At 31.4% G+C, this 20,495-nt stretch overlaps 1 protein-coding gene across 2 annotated transcripts in view; it reads right to left on the bottom strand.

Annotated features, from left to right (window-relative positions):
- LOC136979721 (uncharacterized) overlaps window positions 1-9,729 on the bottom strand; it is a 41,148-nt gene extending 31,419 nt beyond the window's left edge. The window contains exons 1-2 of one of the 2 annotated variants that reach the window (XR_010881428.1): window positions 9,595-9,729; window positions 104-183 (exon numbers count right to left, since the gene is read on the bottom strand). The gene's annotated coding sequence lies outside the window, so the exon portion shown is untranslated. Of the gene's footprint in view, window positions 1-103; window positions 184-8,201; window positions 8,396-9,594 lie in introns of those variants that run through there. The other variant, XR_010881430.1, reaches the window with a different exon arrangement.
- Window positions 9,730-20,495: the final 10,766 nt, after the last annotated feature.

The raw sequence follows: 20,495 nt of genomic DNA, 5'->3' as shown, positions 1-20,495 counted from the left end.
CTTTCACTAATAAGATTACTTAATGGTAGCCGTGATCTAAAAGTGTTTTGTGATTTTTGTCTTCAAATGTTAAGTGCCTAATAAAAACTGCACTTAAACTTACTTAATGTTTACACAAATTCTTTATTTTCTCCATATTTTCTGCTCCAATTTCTTCACTTTACAATAGAAAAACAAGCGAACCTACAAGAAAAATACACGACTTTAATTAATAATTTAACATTATCTTTTATCAATTCATTTTTAATCGCTTTTATTTTCTATAATCTTAATTAATATAACGCCATTAAAATGCCTTTTAATATGGATTATGATTTTCTACGCCATGAAAAACCTTTATCTTAATACTTAAATTAAGGCTACTTTTATTAAACGTTTAAGTGTTTTCCTGTTAAATTTGAAATTTTTTTCCCTTTGTTTTTGATTTTTAGGGAGAAATTTACTTTTATTTACTGAAATTTTTTTTTTTGAAGCAAGAAATTTCTCTTTTATTTCTGTAGTAAATTTCGATATGTACAGAAATTTTCTCAAGACTTTTACAGGCCCCGAAATTTTGTTTATCCCCTCTCTCCATAGGCACAAAAACTTTCTTCCTATTTTTTACAGGGATAGAAATTTTCTTTTATAATTTATCTTATACACGAAAATATTCTTTTTCTATACTCCATAGAAACAGGGATTTCCCTGTATTTTTTCTATATTTTTCTTTATACTCCATAGAAACAAGAATTTTCCTGTATTTTCTCTATATTCTTCTATATACTCCATAGAAACAGGAATTTCCCTGTATTTTCTCTATATTCTTCTTTATACTCCATAGAAACAAGAATTTTCCTGTATTTTCTCTATATTCTTCTTTATACTCCATAGAAACAGGAATTTCCCTGTATATTTTCTCTATATTCTTCTTTATACTCCATAGAAACAAGAATTTTCCTGTATTTTCTCTATATTCTTCTTTATACTCCATAGAAACAAGAATTTTCCTGTATTTTCTCTATATTCTTCTTTATACTCCATAGAAACAGGAATTTTCCTGTATTTTCTCTATATTCTTCTTTATACTCCATAGAAACAGGAATTTCCCTGTATTTTCTCTATATTCTTCTTTATACTCCATAGAAACAGGAATTTTCCTGTATTTTCTCTATATTCTTCTTTATACTCCATAGAAACAGGAATTTCCCTGTATTTTCTCTATATTCTTCTTTATACTCCATAGAAACAAGAATTTTCCTGTATTTTCTCTATATTCTTCTTTATACTCCATAGAAACAGGAATTTCCCTGTATTTTCTCTATATTCTTCTTTATACTCCATAGAAACAAGAATTTTCCTGTATTTTCTCTATATTCTTCTTTATACTCCATAGAAACAAGAATTTTCCTGTATTTTCTCTATATTCTTCTTTATACTCCATAGAAACAGGAATTTCCCTGTATTTTCTCTATATTCTTCTATATACTCCATAGAAACAGGAATTTTCCTGTATTTTCTATACAAGCAAAGTTTCCCTTTTATATTCCATAGACATAAATTTTCTGTACAAACAAAAATTTCCCTACAAGTTATTCCCTATCAAGCAAAGATTCCTGCCTATAAAAACAGAAATTTTCCTAAATTTTCTATACAAGCAAAAATTCCTTTTTACCCTTTATAGAAACTGAAATTTCCCTACATTTTCTATAAAAGCAAAGTTTTTTCTTTATACGCTATAAAAACTGAAATTTCCCTATATTTTCTATGCAGGTAGAGATTCTACTCTTTATGTAAACATAATTACCATAACAATTTTCCTTTTATTTTTTTTTTTTTAAGAAAAACGTATTGTGTTTTTCAATATATGTTTAATATATAAAAATTTTTCTATAATTTATCTAAAGTGTTTGGATTAATTTTTAGGGAATTTTTTTTTGTATTAAAAATATAAAACTTTCAAACATTTATTCCTATTTTTCCTTGAAAAAAAATCATCAATATTCATTAAGAAAAACTTCATACGTTCGTATTATGAAACTGAAGATATTCCCTAAATATATATAATTAATTTTTATTTTATATAAATATACCTACAAATTGAAGGACATAAGTAAAATATCCCTAAAACAGGGGAAATATTTCCATTTATACAAAAGCTCAATTTACATATCATTTCCTTTCCTACATATCATTAACAATTTACTTATTGTTAATCAATTTAGTGTAAAACTTGTAAACTTTATAATAATTTTAATCGATTATTTATAAAAGTAAGCCTTTAGGCTACCCAAAAATACCTTTAAAAATCCCTAATTAGGTATTAAAAAGTCACTGGAATACTTTAACATTAGACGGACATACATGAAGATAATTTAATCAAAAATTATTGCCCAACCCTTGAGATATTCATAAATTATTCGTCAAAATGCCTTCAGGCTTTTTTTAAGTAAGGCATTCTCTCGCAAGAATGAGAAGAATGCATAAGTAACTTACTAAAAAAATAGAGAAAAGGAGGAACTAACGAAGACCAATCAATGTATTTTTGATTAATGACCAAGAAAGATAAAGAGGCATCCCTAGTTAGATAAAAAGCAAAGATACGAAATTAAAAGGGTAAGAGATAGGGCCCTACACCTAATCACTTTAGGGAATTTTTAGGCAGATCACGTGAGAAGTAGGTAATCTTCTTACTATCGATTTTATGGCTCATGTCTGAAAGTCTTCTTAGATCGATAACGGAACTTTCGATTCTTAATGTGTTACTGCATAACTTTTTCTTGTTTTTTTTTAGTCTCATTCATCTTGTTATCTTCCTTCTCCTATATTTAATCCCCTGTCAAACGGGGAATATTCCCCTCACGCCTTTGCGTGACGCTCGTGATTGGCACTCTCCTTTCTAATCCCCTTTCTAGTGGTCGATTGTGAAAAAATTCCCTGCAAATTTCGCTTGCAAAGTCGAGTTATGCTTAGAATTGCATTCTGATGAAACATTTTACGTGATCCTGAATGGGTTGAGTTTGAATGTTGAGGGGTATTTTATAATGCCTACAGGCTACGTCGATCCTCCTCCCCCCGTTAAAACTCTAGTGTATTTCGATCGCCTACTCAACTATTTATAAAATCTGGTGGTCTGGTGTAAAATCTGATGTATTCTGGTGTAAAATCGGGTGTAACTTTACCTACAGGCCTACTTGTTTTTTTATTGAAATAGGCCTGCATTGCCCTTTTTGCATCAACTTATATCTACGTAAGATGCATCCTTTGCTATTTTAAATTATAAAACGATGCCTACAGGCTTCGTTTATAGTCTCTACGCATTTCTAACTTTTTAAACGTTGTCTTTAGGCTTTTTTTCACTTAAAAACGTTGCTACTCATCTAAAATATGTCTTTAACAGCATCGAGTAGCCTCCAGGGTAACTGAAGAAATACGATGTATGTCAGCTACGTGCATGCCTATAAAAATGCCTAGGGCATGCCTACGTAATTAAATTACTACAACACGTTTCAATTTACATCGGCCATACTTGTAAACGATTTTTTATAGTAAAATGCCTTATATTTCGATGTAGCCAATCATTAGTTACTGATACAACTCGCATTTTTGCAGTATACCAGAATACAAGAGGTCTTGTCTTACTTGTTACTAACTAACGAGCAGATTTTGATTGGATCAGAGGGTAACAGGAGAAGGAGAGGGAGTGGGTTCGGTCCTTCAAAGAGAATGTGGTTAGATATTTTAAGATTCTAAAACCCGAAAACGAACAATAAATCACCACCGCAGCTGTGGGTTTTTGTCTAATCTGAAACCAGTAATAAAAGGATAAGTCCAGCTGCCATGAGTAGAGGGGTCCTAGCTATGATTTACGCCTATCAATCAGCGCGTGCGTGGTACTGTTTGCCGATTTTTATGCCCTCTAATAGTCCATTGGAGCCTTCTACCGTCGCCGCTTCTTATCTGCATTACACAAGTGCCCCGGGAATTAAACCATCCCTCCTCTCGTCCTCTCCCCCTATTCCACCGCCCTTTGTACGCTTTCTATAGAAAATTTGAACCTTTAAAAATTTGTAAATAAAGCTATACACTTACCAAGATGCCCTATAACTGGCGGAATGCCTTCTATATAGGTCACTAAGTTCAAATGGTTAGCCTTTACCAACTTAGTTACAACAAACATCTGCCTTCCTAATGGATACAAAAGGCAAGCTCAGAACGGATATCCATGGGCATATTTTACTATTTTTTTATGAGGGCTTTTTGGGGCTTTAATATATATCAACACCCGATTCACAGAAGAGTTCCGTTGACAAGATTTTTGTCACATCTCGTCCGGGGAAGAGCTCTCGACAGAACGGTTCTTGTGTACTCGACTCTTCCCCCACCCCCCGACAATGGCATTGTGTTACTTATTTGTGTGAAGTTGTGCAGTTTGGGATAGGCATTTGCACCTATATATCACTCATGCTCCGCCTACGTTCGTTCAACCAATACTAAATCTCCTTCTTAGAGCTTTTTCTTTGACACTTTCTGTTTTATAGACCTTATCCATCCCTACTGTAACAGCTTCATCCTCATCTTAAGCATTCTCCAGAAGGCCTTATGACAGAAAATTTCTTAGAAAGGCTGTTAAATTTACGACATTCCTTAAAAAAATAGGGAAAATCAATTAAAAATCCGCTTCGATATAACGAGTTCCGTTACATCGAGTGATAGAATTTTCTCGTTTTAAGGCAAACTATCTTCTCCAACGTCTCTTAACACGTCCTCTTATCAATCTCTAAGCATCCCAGCGTAAAAGAATTTCAAATATTACTATAAATTGCCCTCAGGTGGTGTTAGATAAGTAGGGAGAAAAAAACCTGTCTGCTTCAAAAATAGAGGTCTCGTTTCTGAACTTGTTCACGTTTTTACTCGATTGTTACACACTTGTTTAAGAAAACAACCGTGAAAAATTATATTTTTTTTATTGGGATTTTAATGTAGTATCCTTGTCTAACTTCTTATCTCTTCTACGTCTAGGGATGGTGGCTTCGGGGCTCCATTTTCGGGATCTTGTTCTTGCTTTGTCTCTACTTTCAACTTAAATCCTTCAGAAATCCAGTAAGGTTTTCTGGAAAAGTTTAGTTTGGATCGTTCTAGAGTTTTGTAACAATTCTACAATTCAGAGTTTTCTTCGCGTTATAACGAATTCCCCCTTTATACAGTTTTATAACGGTTAGAAGATTGTTTTACTGTTCTAAGTCCTTTATTTTAATTCGAAATAACGTTCTAAGTTGATATACACAAGCGAAGATAATGAGTTTTTGTAAATATGTTTTAGATAACACCTCGAAATAACGTTTAAATAGTTTCTTCGTAATTAATTTGCATTAAATCGTGAGATAAGTAGGAAAATGTGACTTTTTTGAAGTAAATTTACGTGTTTGGATCCTTTTAAAAAGACTGAAATGCTGGAAACTTCGATATAGCGCGTTTTTTCATAGCGAGTGACCATTTTTTTTATAACATATATAAGGTAATATTTTAACTCTATTCACGTATTATCTCAATTACTGTTTTCATTAAAAACATATCTAAACACATATACGATGTGTGTCGAATAATAAAGTCGAACCTGTAATAACGGCCACCTCTAAAAAGCGACCACTTTTCCTTTCAAAAAGCGTACGAAATAATCTCCGAAAAACGGACACATTTTACGTTTCCGTCGCTGTCCGTTCTTCACAGGTTTGATTAAAACAACAATGCGTTTAAGGCGTTTAAATCTCCAAAACAAAACAAAACTGTAGTAATTCAATGTGTTTAGATCAGTTTAAAATGTAGGAAATTCCAGCGAAATCGATTCGATATAACGAGGTCCGTTATAGCGAATCTCGTGCGGAAAAATTTCCGACTTTCTCGACATCCTTGTGACCCAGAAGGAACAATAGAAACAGATCTAAACACATAAACAAGCCGAGTTTAGTGTATTCAAATACACACCTCACACACACTACAAGCAATCAAAATTACATTTTCTTTATTTTAATAAATAAATAAATGGAAGGGGGAAAAAAAGGAAATTCTATTTTTAATCCATTAATTTTTAACGATTCTTTCTTCTTTTATATAAAACAAAAACTTATTTTTTCGTTGGACTATCTCATCCAACTCGCAGGCGTTTCCAATATTCTTCTCTGTCAAGAGGGGAGTTGACGCCCCGCCCACTCGTCTCTGATTGGTCAAACGATGAGCAGAGTGCGGACTAAGTTTAACGACCTCAGTCCTGGAGGCAGTGCACAAACTGAATTTCTTGCAGCGCCTTTTTTACGACTGTTATGAGGCTTAGAAAGTTATTTTACACAAAAAAAAAAAAAAAAAAATACATGAGATTTGTACGAATTCTGTTGGATATTTTCGTGAATTCTCTCGCTTTAACATTGGAAATTTGTGTGGTTTCCTGGCTTTAAGGTAGAAAAAAAATGAATTTTCTTTAACTTTTTTCCTCCTGATTTCGTGCGGTTTCGATCATTTTTTTATGTCCGAATGAATATAAACCAGATTTTCGTATTGATGGCCTCATATCTCCAACTTCCAGAAAAATGTCGAGCAGTAAGAAATCTGATGATGAAGCAAGAATTTCTTTCATAAGACATTAAATATCTATAAAAATACGTCTTAAAACTTTCCTTTTTTTATAAAAATTTAGCGTTAAATTCGTGAAAATATGGATTAAGTCTTCTCTTTCCGTTAAACTGTATAGGTCCTAATAGCATCAAATTGAATTTAAACCTTCAAATTTTTACTTTTTTTAGTGAAAAATGTGCTATAAATTATTCAATAAATCACAATTTTATATATATTTTTAAACATTTAAGTTTGTTTTAGCTTGTTTAAAGGTCTTTCAATTTAAATTTTCTCTGTTCTCAATGACTAAACAAAGGTAGAAAGCAGGAATATGTCGGCTCCTTACAGGCCTATGTAATGTTATCCTTATAGTGAAGCCCTTCTATAACTTTTTTATACTTGGGCATCCTGTATGCCAGTAGTTCTTAACCAACGGTACGGGCATCACCGTTGGTAGGCAAGAAGGATCTTTTAGTTCTACAAGTCTACATACAGAAGGCTCAGGTAGCGTGCGAGTGAAAAAAAGGTTGAGAACCGCTGCTCTACGCATTACTATAGAGTAGTACTTTCTTACACACTTCTACAGTTCTAACTTAATCTCTGTTCCCTATTCCCTTATAGATAGAGCTATGTGTCGATTACAATCCTTCTACCACAGTAGGGTATTTCCTGTTTTCTCTACATTTGGCTACTCCCTAAGTTCATCTATATTTAGGCCTAAGTGTTCTTTATAGTGGTCCCTTCTCTTATAGTTGAGTGTCCCCATAACTCTTCTATATTCATTGTTGTAACGTTTTTATTAATCTAATCTTTATCATTATCATGGCTTGTTCATATTACGGCTTCGCTGAATATCTATGAGCCTTCAAATTATGCATGAGCCTTAAATGTATCTGTTATTATATATGATAAAGCTAAGGCTCAGTTGTAGACTTACATATAAACAACCTCTAATTTAGTTCAGAAGTTAGTTTAAAACCTTAAATATGATTTTAATGTTAAGCCAACTTTCATAAGTTTGTTTACCTTATTTATATGCGAGCCTGTGCTTCTCGATAATGAAGTAAAGCTGGTAGCAATGAATCCAGATTACCTTTCTAGACTCATTTTAAGCAATATAAAGCTTATATTTTCGCATAAATACTGCTATTTTGAAGGATTACCTTCCTAAGGCTATAACGAGCAAGGAATGAGTTATTTATTCTATTCCTAGCTTGATACAGCCTTAAATTATGTTTATAATTGTTTATCCTTTCACAAAAGCATACATATTGCCTCTAAGTGTAGTATCTTTTCGCAGATGTATCTTTATCCTATCTTCGCCTTTCTTGAACTTTAAATTAATCCTATATATCATAGGCTGACTACCGATACATTTTAAAGGCCATTTTTTAATTAAAATAGATGTGTAAAAATTCTCCCACTTCACAAACATTCCATTATAGAGCGGAAGATCACGTCATAGATCCAAATAATCTTCAACAGGTGAAAGAATAGGCTGAACGCACGTAATACTATAAACTGAAGTCACATAGCTGAAAAATTAGAGTCATTCACGAGGCGGATATTAAATTAACTCTAGCAAATCAAGCTTACTGGAATACAAAGTCACTTACCCTTATCACCCAATGGACCAGCCCAATTGTGTGTAAGTAGGTCTAGTGACTTTTTGGACCGCCTAACAAATAGGAAAGTCAAGTTTTGTCTAGTCCTGTGTTAAGAAAACAAACAAACAAACCCACATTCGTCATCTCTAGGCGCGAGCCTTTGTTCTTCCTTTCTAAAAAAAACGCTGCTTAAGACTAGGTATGTGCTCGTGCTATTGCTACTGTCACGTGATCGTTCCCAGGCATTACAATGGCGACAATGTTCAGGTGGGTCTAAAACATGATTTATAACGTTTCCTGGTATTAATTTTTCTGTTTAAATTTAAAATTCCGGGTTATTTGCACGCGTTTAATCTCGACTGATACCCTGATAACGCTTTCATCGACATACTCGTCGTCATTAACGAAATTCTAGAGACAAATGATCGGAGAGTCACGTGATTGTTATAATCTAAATTTAAGGCCTTTTATCTTTATATTTAAAAAATTATAATAGCCTTCCTGTGTGTATATTAAGCCTAATCAGGCTCCTTCTTGACTGCTTTGGCTGGCAAGAGGAGGCCTAAACTTAAAACCAAGACTTAAAATCACGTATAAATTTTTATATCTTAATTTTTTTAAATATTACTATAATTGACAGTCTAAACGTCTTAATTTTATAATAAAATTTAAAATAATTTGCCATAAAATCAGGTTGTCAGCTAAGGTTGGACATCAGATTTTCTAATGATTAAGCCTATATTTGACTAGAATAAATCATAAAATATTCTCTTCAGGCTTTAAAATATATCGTAAACTTAATATAATTTAATTAGATTAAATATTAGTTTAAATATATTAGAAATTTCTAAATTAAAGGCTCAAAAGTTAATTTTAGAACTAACAATTTCAAATGCTAAGTGTATGTAATTTAGGCCTATAAATTAACATTGGATTGATTCTTTATAGAACTAATTATAAATTAAAAGAATAATCTTCAGTAATTTTAAGGTAAGGAGGATGAATTTAGGTTACTTGAATTCATTAAAAGGCTTACTTTTCCTTTTGTCTGTAATATGGCGCATTGTAGAAGCAGTTAATGAACACTTAATGTTTTAAATTAAAATTAATATTAATTGTAATTACAAAGAAAAGGCCTATAATTACAGTTAGTGTATGAGGCCTTCTAGGCCCTCAAACACTAACTAATTATAGGCCTTTTCCTTATAATTATAATTATGACGTCTACTCAAGCTGGAAAGTATTGTTAGAGTTCCTATATCACCTACACTTAAATTAAACTAATTTTTAAGGTTTTAAGCCTTATAATCAAGGCTCAACTGAATTTAGTATACAGAAGTAAGATAACAGCATTACATAGAACAAAATGACAGGCTGTCTAAGATATGTAACACAAACTAACCTGTAACACCTTAATTATAATTAGCTTCTTCTGTTACATATCAAAAATGCATACTTTTATGAAGTTACGCAGGATAGAAAACACCAGAAACAATGATGTTCATTGACACATGATGCTACGTAGGGAACAAAGACCAAGGGCACGTGCAATACTTTTTCCTATAGGTTGCTAACCGTAACCGCAAGTTAACTTCCACTGGCTGATTTGATTTCGTAATATGACGTCATCGGGAGGTGAATATCCCTGTATTGATGTATTGATTAGCATCTTTAGGGGGGGATAATTTATAAAAATTTTGTGGCCTATTTTTTACATATCCACTCTCTTAATGTTTGAATTCTCGTAAAAATCGGAGTTTAAAAAGGTTTATCTCGCTAGAATGTCTTTCAATTAGCCTTTTCTAGCTAAACTAGCCTTTCAATTATTTATCATATTAGTCTTTAAACATGTAATTTTCTATTTAGTTCACACATCTATTTATTTAAAGGTTACTTTGAGCCTTTCTATAAACTTAAAATTTTTACATACAAACAATCTAACTTAAGCTTTAATTAAGGATCTGAATTCAGGCTACTTTTTCATAAAGGCTATAAAAATGGCACCATTCTAGAATTAACGTAAATTAACGTAGGCCTAAATGCTTTTTAACTTTGTATCCCCTTCACATTCGTGTTGACTGAATAAGATTTCTTGACTTACAGGCCAATATTTTAGGCCCTGCGTAAAAAGTAGGCCCTATATAAACTATACGAGCATTAGAAAACATATAAACGTCAAAAAAACTGGCCAAAAATTCGAGTTTATTCAAGAAATTCGCCCAAAATCGGCCGCCTTCCAAGTTGTAGGCCACTGGCTGGAACCATAACCTCGTAGGGGCATAAATTAGGATTAGTATGTAAAGCCGTGTGTGTTTTTTAATAAATTTTAAGGCTAATAAGTTTCCAATAAAAATTTATAGGCCATATTGTAATCTGGAAAGGTAGTTTGATGGCTGACCAAAGAGTTGTGTCAAAATGTGCGTGAACGTATGGTCATTCCGTACTTAACTATGACACTCAACAGTGCACTTAAATAGAAACGATCATGTTAGACTACGACAATAACGATCATTACACGTCCTATGCTACTGTCAGTGTACTTTGAAAATGTCGAAAGTGTTGCATCTTTCATCTGTTGATCGCCTTTATTGCCATGCAAATGTAGACGACAGCCTGAGATTTTTAATTACCTGTGACTTAATCAAACTTTTAATATGCCTTAAGGTGAGAGCGATTTTATCAAGTGACCGTAGAAAGTTGTTTTCTCGGCTTTAAAGTCACTGTTTTTGTCTTCTTTTATTTCAAGCGAATGCTATTTTCTCAGCCTCCTGATGCCAGTTTTTCTGTTTATACTCTGAGCCTAAATATGCTATAATATTTACTTATTTTCTGAGCCTCAAAAAAATCAGTTCCTCCACTATTTAAAGACTTTTATAAGTCTCACTACTAATAAAGTTTCGATAAATTTTGCTTGTTAATTTGAATATCTATCACATTGTTCCTTATCATTTCATCATTTTACTTCGGTTTCGCCTACTTTAAGGCTACAAATTTTAGCCTAAAAGATCAGGCAATTGGCGTATATCTACATCACTATCAGGTGTTACTGTATATGTGCTTGCATAACTTACATAATCATCTAAGACTTAAAAAGCTTTAGAGCCTGTCAATTATTATAAATGTAGGCTTTTCGAAGGCTCGGTTTTCTAAATTTTTATACAAATTTTATTAATTTCCAAGGCATGTTTTAAGGAAAATGTTATCAAGTGATGAGGATGCTGAACTCCGCATCCTAACTGAAGATGAAGATAATGTACATTTGATGGTATTTAAACCATTCTAAAGTTAATTATCTCTTACATTATTATCTAAAATTAATTAGAAAATAAATTAACACCCCCTCTTGAACACAGCACGAGTAAAATTAAGATTAAATTAGCCTTAAATTTCTATGAAAGTTATCAGCATTCAAGATCTTTTATGCTGTAAACGGGTACAATTTCTTCTTGAACATGAACACGAACACTTTTACAGTCCAGCACGCAAGGCAATAGTTTATAGAAGAGGAAAAGGTTTATTTTTATGATTTAAAACCATTAAAAAAACCCTTTTAGCCCATAGAACTTATAAAATTATAGTAAATCAAGGGCATTCAATTAATATGATTCTTATTAAGTAACCTGCTGTAGTTAAGGATGCTCGTAACATTTTCTAAGTCAAACAACTTTAGATGAAGCTTATTAATAAGATAACTGGCCATTAAATCTTAATAAGCATGTCAGGCTGGCTTAAGCTAACAAAGGAGTCATTCAGTTCAGCCAGTTGACAAGATGGCGGATGGTACGTTGCTGTCGGGCCTTCTATCGAAATGTATGGAGCCTAATTTATATAATTTATCCATAAATGGCATACCTATATGGCTGGTAAGTGGTTATTTAATAAATAATTGATATATTAAATGAGCCTGAATGAACAAAAGACTCATTCCTGATACTTGAGCTATTAGTTAGAAAGGCGCTTAGATCTTAAGTTTATCATTGTAGAACGGATTTAAAGTTAATTTCAGGCAAATATATATCGATATTTTAAATCTTTAAAGGTTATTTAGCCTATTTTTTTGTTGAATTTTGACTATGGAGATGGTAATTATGGAGTCAAATTTTTGCTGAATTTTAACTAATTTTATGTTTGAACCTTTATTAATTATCTACTTTTAAGGCAGTTTGGCTAGTTAATTATTCAGATTGGTATCCTTAAAGGCTTAAATGCGTATATATGAAGTTAGTTGAGCCTTTCTTCATGTAATACGATCCTGCAAAAGAAAGAAAGGAATGAGTTAGAATTGTACATATTTTATGATAAATTTATAAAGTGTAAAGATTTTTATTCTATATTTAACTTATATAAAGGCTAACTAACTTGCGATAAGCCTGAAAAATACAACATTTTATACATCATTTCAAAGTAAATCACTTTTATTCTGTGTCGCCTCCTTAATTTTCTTAGAAAAAAAACTCTAAAAGACCTTTAATATAGTTGTTTTTATATTTAAATAGTACTTTAAACAAACCTTACACGAAATTTAATGTATATTTAAGGCTTATTTATAGAAAATTTATAGAGAAGCCCTATTTTTTTTCCAGTTATGCTATGTTCAAAGTGTATGTCTATAACCTGTAGATGTATGCTTGAATTCTGTTTAAAAATGCACCTTTTGTAAAATAATTAACATAATTTAGACTTTATATAAAATTCTAGACTTTATTCTAACAAATTCATATAAAATTTCTCATGCTTAATTCCAATATTTAAGAAATTTTAAATGGAGAAAGTAGACAGTTTCCATAGGCCTACAACAAAAGTGCAAATTTATAAATTTTTATCAGCGACAATGCACAAATAAACTAGTAAATGAATAAAGTTAACATTAAAATTTAACTTATTTAATTAAATAAAAATTAACACTGTAAAAGCAAGCAAAATCTAAGAATTTCTGAGCCGAGAAATAAAAAAAATTGACCACTTTCAATCGAATTTGTGACGTTTTTAACACGAATAATTCTATTATATTAATCAAAATTAATTAAAAAAGATAAAATTTTGGAGTAAAAACAAGCAAAATTTGAGAATTTTTTACTCGAATTTACAATGCTTTTACATGATTACGCTGTTATATTAACATAAACAATGGCTAAAGCCTGTGGCAAAATCGTGGTAAACTGAAAAAGAAAAATTGAAAATTTCAGATGAAATCTCACGAAAACAAAAGAAATTAATAAGATTTAACTCTTTTTTAATCGAATTTTCAACTTTTAGTACGTCGTATAAACAAACAAAGCAGTTAAAATATTAAACAGGACAAGAAAATTGCTAGAGAAAGTCAGATTTCAAAGTATAAAAACTCGAAATTAATGTTAAAAAATCGAAATTTCAGGCTGGAAAAGTAAGAAAATTTTGATATTTTTCAAAAGTTTCTCTTCTTTACTAAAAAAAACAAAGGTTTAAACAGACAAAAACATTGAAAAATCATCAAAATTTTCCCTTCGAGTTAGTCAAATTACAAAATTCTCACACAAACAAATACAAGTGAAATTGAAAAAAAGAACTTATTGTAAGAGGAATGAAACACACAACCAATTAAACCGAAAACAATTGTTCGTCTCTTATAAAAATGCGAAAAAACACGTGCATTACCCCACTCGAATTATACTTTTCTCAGTAAAATTCTCGTTAAGGAAACGTAATTTTTTATGTCCTTCGACAATACGAAGGATTGACAAATTATACAACGATAAAGAAAAAAGCCTCCTTTGTATCAACCAATCAAAAATATACGTTAGTTCCATCTACTTACAAAGGAAAAGAATGGAATTTTAAGTGAAAGTAGACGAGTCTAGCTTACATAAAGAGCTCCGTCTGGCCATTAAAACTTTACTTTTCTAATGGAAGGTGGTTGTGCACCATCCAACAATTCTTAGTAGTATGCAGTTCGAGACCTTAGAAATCACAATATAACATCCCAAACATAATTTAATATCACATAAAACTAGATTTTTGTTCCCTTATCACGTATATTCCACCTGCTTACACTTATGCCCCTGTTTATTTATTTTATTTCAGATATTCTTTTCTCCTTTCGTGTTCCTTTTTTTTATACTTTTAATGCTTAAAAAGTTTGTTTTTTTTTCTTTAAAATCCTCCTAAAATGTGATTTTGTGACATGATTTTCGCGTGTTTTCTCTGTGACAAGTGCCATTCGAATGTTCGTAAATTACGTATTTTTATGCAAATTATTATTACTATTTTTTTTAATTTTTAACTTTTAAATATAATTTGCTTAAAGTATATAAAGGTTTTTTTAATCATGTTTAATAATTTTTAAGCTGTTTTAAAGGTTTTCGATGCTCTAAATTTCGCTGTTCGTAGCGTTAAGTCACAATATTCTTATAAACTTTATTCATTTTTAATGCTTTAAAATTTAATGTTTTTTAATTTTAATTAACTAAATATTAATTTATATAATTAATTACGTTGATTTTAATTAAAAATTTATATTTTTGCGCTAATTTTCGCTTTAAAATGCTAGAATTTTAAGCCGTTTGATAGTCATTAAAATCCAATTTTTAAGCATGAAAATTGTTAATTTTTACATAAATTTTAAAGATTTTTGCGTAAAATTTACTTAAAATGTGTAAAATTTTCAGATTTTTTAACATTTTTAAAGGAATTTTTAAACATTCTTATGTTCTATATCTTGTTTATTGCGTTAAGTAGTAGCGAATTTTACTCACTTTTAATGCTTGAAAATTTAATGTTTTTTTCTGCTGGAAATTATAATTTTGCACAATATTTGACAAATTTAATTAATTATAATTGAAGATGACGTGTTTTATTCTTTGAATAAGAGCTAGAAATGTATAAATTATTACAAAATTGATGCTGTAAACCCTATAGGCCTTCCTGTAATATCACTCAAATAACCTATATTCTTACCTAATTCTTCAGCAGATTTTTGACAATCCGCTGAAGGCTTTCTGGAATTAAACAATTAAATTATTAAATTAAACAATTATATAAGTTTAAACTCAATTAAGTTCATAAATTTAATGAAAAAGTCACTGAAAACCAACGTTGATGCTTGGACCATAATATAAATAAAGTCCTTCTATTAATTGATATTTTTGATGCTTTTCTTCATAGGCCTTATTAATTTAAGGCTGCAATTAAAGTAAATTTCTTAAATGAGCCTCTTTTTAAGCGTTATAAGTTTTAATTATCAAAATTCTTAACGTTATCGCCAAGATCTTTTCCATAGATCAAAGGCAATTATCGAGTGTTCTACTTCTTTTCTTCGTAGCCTATGTTAACACTATAGAGTAAAACACTAAAACTAATTAACGAATGGTTAATTTATAGTGTTCTTCTTCTATAAATCTAATTTAAAAGTTTACAAAACGTTTTAAATTAGACACAAGTTTAAAAATTACATGCGTTACATCACACCAGTCTTTACGAGTTAAAATTTAGACATAGTTTTAAGTAGTTTTCCGCGATTTTTTTGCATAAATTTGCAAAGATTAGAAAGTAAACTAGTTACAAGAATCTTTCTATAACTAATTAATTAATTAATTAAAATATTTAGCTGTATATTGCAATATTTTCGTTGAATTTGTGTGAGTGTGTATAGTGTATCTAAAGGCCGATCTAGCTAGCTAATTAGGCTAATTTTAAGGATCCAGGCCTTGTTATACGCTCTATGACATCAAAAATAGCCGAAGAACATTCGAAAATAAACTAGGATTAGACATTTAAGAGGAAAGAAATAAGATATAGACCTCATAAATCTATTTGCGTACGGCTCTTAATAGGTGAATCGAATAAAATACAAATCTTATCTCCACTATAATAAAGTTTTAGACTTTTTTAGGATTTAAATGAATCATTAAAGTAGATTTTCTTGAACTGGAGATCAAAATCTTATCACAAATAGGCTGCAGAAGGGTCTTCCAGGCTGTTTCTTCTTAAGATCTTGCTCCAAATTATCTAAAAATATTCTTAAAGTTGATTAGAATTGATCTTGTTTAGAGTTAAGAGAGCTTAGAAAATTTATTAACTTACCTATTTCGGGTCTTAAGAAGGATGCAGTTAGATTAAGAAGTTAATTTATGTATCAATTTTAAGAATATTTTGGCCCGGATATGTTTAAATTTACTACAGATTGAGTCCTTATTGTATTGGCAACGGATTTATATCTGTTTTCTAGGACTAAATTATCGCCTATCTGTCGTTTTTGGTACATTAAATTATCGCCTATCTGTCGTTTTTGGTAAAATAAGCATAATTTAAGTGTCGTAGGACACTTAAATTATGCTTATTTTACCAAAAACGACATTATACAAAAATTATTTTATAGGCCTATAGGCCTACTAACATCAATGAGGATTGTTATGTGCAAAGGCTTGCTTATTTAACTGTAATTTTCGTAATATAGGCTCTGTCTAAAGGCCTCCGCAAATTTGTGAGTAGATTGGGAGAATTTTCATGTATTTGTTCCATGTTTAAATCTAAAATTTTGCATGCATGTTAGGACCACATAAATTGCCAACACGTTAACGATGTGGATAAATTGCAGGCATCTATCTACAAAATTTATGAAATTTCATCATTTTTATAGGTTCTAGTATAAAAAGAGCATCTAAAACTCTCAAAATTTTGCATCCTTCCTCATTAGAACATTTGAAACAATAAAAGAACCAGTGGATACACAGAAAAACTGCGAAATTCAAGCCGTAGCCTAAATTTTAGATCCTAATTGCAGTCGTCTATCTACAAAATCCCCGAAATCTCATCACTTTTATAGGTTCTAGAAGAGAAAGAGCATCTAAAACACTCAAAATTTTGCATTCTTTCCTCATTACAACAACGAAAACAACCGAAGAAAGGACTCAACTAAACGATGACTTAACGCGATTCTTAATGTCCTAAACGTGCTCCCAACTATTAACTTAACTCGGAAACTATGTACAGAGATGCACAGATCTTACATTTGTAAAGTGAAGTAGGACAGTAAAAAAAAGTAACCTACACATTCGAATTATCATTATTTTTAAAACGTTATATACCTGTGTTTCGGACGAGAAATGAGGTTAGAGAATGACCCTCCCCCTCATTAATTCCTGTGTTGTTTCAGGTTAGGAAAGAGGGGAAAAAAAACAATGGCAAAGGTCTAGACGGGGTGGAAGGCAACTACCTGAGTTTTGTATGTGAGTTTTTAGCTATCAAGTCAGACAACCACATTACTCTTTTGGTCCGACTGTTTCTTGCAGACAGACATTGAAGTAGAGGAGATCACTCCAGGAGAAAACCCATTACTTTTTTATATCCGGCCATAGAAATGGTGCCCGGAGGCTGTAAACTGAAGCTTTACTACCGGCGACTCCAACATCTTTACCGCTTCGAGCACTCTGGTTCGCCAACTCTTTCACTTTTTACGGTCCTATAACACTGGTGATGCTTACATTGCGTGTACTGCTGACTATCGATCGACTTGTCAGAAATTCGCCAACTTCCTATACAGAGAGGGAGGAGGAGGGGCCAAAAAAAGAGAGAGAGAAATGTACAGGGAATATGTGGAAAGTGGGATTGGTATACAATCGTTCGTGTTCTTTCCTTTTTTTTTTTTTTCGTTGGATTTCTGTTCTCTCTGTGATTGCCTGTTTCTCTGTGTTTTTCTGGTTTGATTTTATACTTTTCCTGGTGTTTTTGTCTTTCTCGCGGTTGCTTTTGTGTTTTCTTTATAAGTTGCTGTTTTCGTGGTGTATTCTTATATGTTTCGCTTATTTTTGTCGTTTTCTGCTGATCTCTTCACTATTCTAGCTTACTTTTGTTGATTTTCTGAATATTTACATTTTCTATAGCTTGTTTTTGTGTTTTCTGGTGTATTATTACCACTTCTCTAGCTTATTTTTGTGATCTTCCCTCCATTTTTGTCTTCCTCGTGATTGGTTTTGTATCTTCTTTGTTTCGTGTGCCTGGTGTATTCTTAAACTTATCGCTAATTTTTGTGTTTTTTCTTGTGTATTTTAATGTTTTTTTTTGGTGTGTTCCCATAATTTTCTACCTTATTTCTGTGGTCTTTCCCTGATTTTCGTCTTCTTCGCTCTTGTTTTTTTGTGTTTTCCTGGTTTATCTTTTATACATTCATATCCTATTTTTATGTTCGGTTCTTTTTTTTACTTTCTTCTTACATATTTTGTTCTTTTTCGGTATAATTTTATATTTTTTCTGTCTTTATCGCTTGTACTTTATATTCTTCTTCCTTCTTCTTGATTATTTTTGCTTGTTTTTTCCCCTTCATCTCTTTTCCCTCTCGTTTATTTTTGCCGGTTTTACGCCTTTTATTTGTAAATTTATTCGTAAAATGCTCATGATTTAGTGTTACGAAAGGGAGAAATTATATTTGAAAAGTGGAACAAAGACGAATTGTTAGTTACACCCCTCAGAAGATCAAAACTGATATAATGTTCAAAGTCGGATGATCAAAACAATCCTAGACTGTAACTTTTTGGTTAAAAATAAATAAGACACTGTACTAAATTACAAACAAAGTTTTTATTGTGTTCAGACCTTGACTTTAGTAACGGTTAACCTCTAAATTCAGGCTTTAATTTCACTTTAAAGCTACGAAAAAGCTGAATTAACACTTCTTTGAAAGCCAATTTAAGGCAATATTAAGCTATAATTAGCCTCTGAAGAAAAATATTAAGCTTTAATCTGTAGAAAATTTAATATTTTACCTTGCTGTAAGCGTGTTTAAGGTTGAAAACACGAAGCAAATTTATAATTTTAAAAAATACATCACTAAATTTATGCTTTAATTTCAGTTTAAACTGTGAAAAATTACTCGTCTTTCAAGTAATATTAAGCTGCAATAAGAAATATACAGAATACAAAATTTAAAGTTCGCCTTTCTGTAAGTGTGTTTAAGCCTATAAACGTGTGACCAAATTCACTTATGACTTCAAATTAAGCTTTAAAACAGTAGGGAATGTGACCTTTAGCCTTTTCTTGAACGTGGAAAGGCTTCAAATAGAAAGAAACGTTGTATAATGTGCGCCTTAATCGAGAGAATGCGTGTCCAAGGCTCCAAGTTACGACCTTTAGCCTTGTTTCAAATGCAGAATAAGCCTGAAATTCCGTATCAGGGAGTCCTTGTTGGATGTGGAAAGCGAACCACCGCTAAGATACGCGTTATAAAGAGTGTTAACATGCAAAATAACGCTACAACTAAAGAGTCTGTTCCTCTCGATTTAACAGCCATTTAATGAAATAAAAAAAATGCAAGTAACATCTACACTATTCAAGAATTCGTCACACGTCATTTTTAAAGTTGAAGGTGTTCTTACTTTGCTGTATTGCCTGTAAAGTAACCTTATATACCACCCGCTTTATTCGCACTAAACTCTTAGATTACACTATAATTTTTCATTGCTTGTAAATGGTTAAGGAACGGAGAAGGGTCCTGTTTCAAGGTCTCCCGCTTCTGTTCATTTTTTTTATCATCTTTGCTTTATTTTATTCTATTTTTTTCCCTCTGCTTTATTTTATTTTACTTTTTTATTCAATGAACACAAGTCAAACCATCATGACTAATTGGCCAGAGAGATAAATCTGTTTTCTTCTATAGCCTCATATAGCGTTGTAATCACGTATTAAATAACATATGACTACTTTTAAAGAGCGATTACGAGTGCTTCCGTCATTCTATGTGGTATGTTTAACCTTCTATGAATCTATTTTATGTCGTGCTGTTGTTGTATTGTTTCGTGTTGACACGAAAAGTTCACCATGTTTTACGCTCCTTTGCTGATTTATTCAAGCGATCATGCAGAAAGTTTTTATCTTATTTTTTAAATTTTCTTCCAACCTGTAAGAGGATAAATAAGCCATTTTATAGTTTCTATGCCTCGTGGGGCCTTGTTTTTGACCTTACAAACACATCTAATTTTCTGTTTTTCGACATTGTTTCTGCTAGAAACATAGCGTAAATTAAGTGCTAATTTAGTTTAGGGGCATCGTAAGGCCTCTTTAAATATGTTTCGCCTTCTAAAGGCATTAATTACATAAGCTTTTGAGTAGAAACGTGTTTTTACGCCTATAAACTAAGCTGTATTCTTAATTATGTTTACTTACCTTTCCAGGTGACCGTCGTTTGTTTTTTAAATTTGATGTTCCCTTAAAATGACAAATATCAAAATTTAAAAAAAATAATAAATCGTATATAATCATCCTATTTTTAAAAATTTCATTATTTTAATTCCAGTTTCTATTGAAATCTGTAATTTTAAGATTGTTTTTGATTGT

The sequence above is a fragment of the Centruroides vittatus genome, unplaced genomic scaffold, assembly GCF_030686945.1.
Source record: "Centruroides vittatus isolate TY-2023 unplaced genomic scaffold, ASM3068694v2 contig_631, whole genome shotgun sequence".
Lineage (NCBI taxonomy): Eukaryota > Metazoa > Arthropoda > Arachnida > Scorpiones > Buthidae > Centruroides > Centruroides vittatus.
The sequence above is the reverse complement of the archived record's forward strand: the minus strand, read 5'-3'. Positions and strand labels throughout refer to the sequence as shown.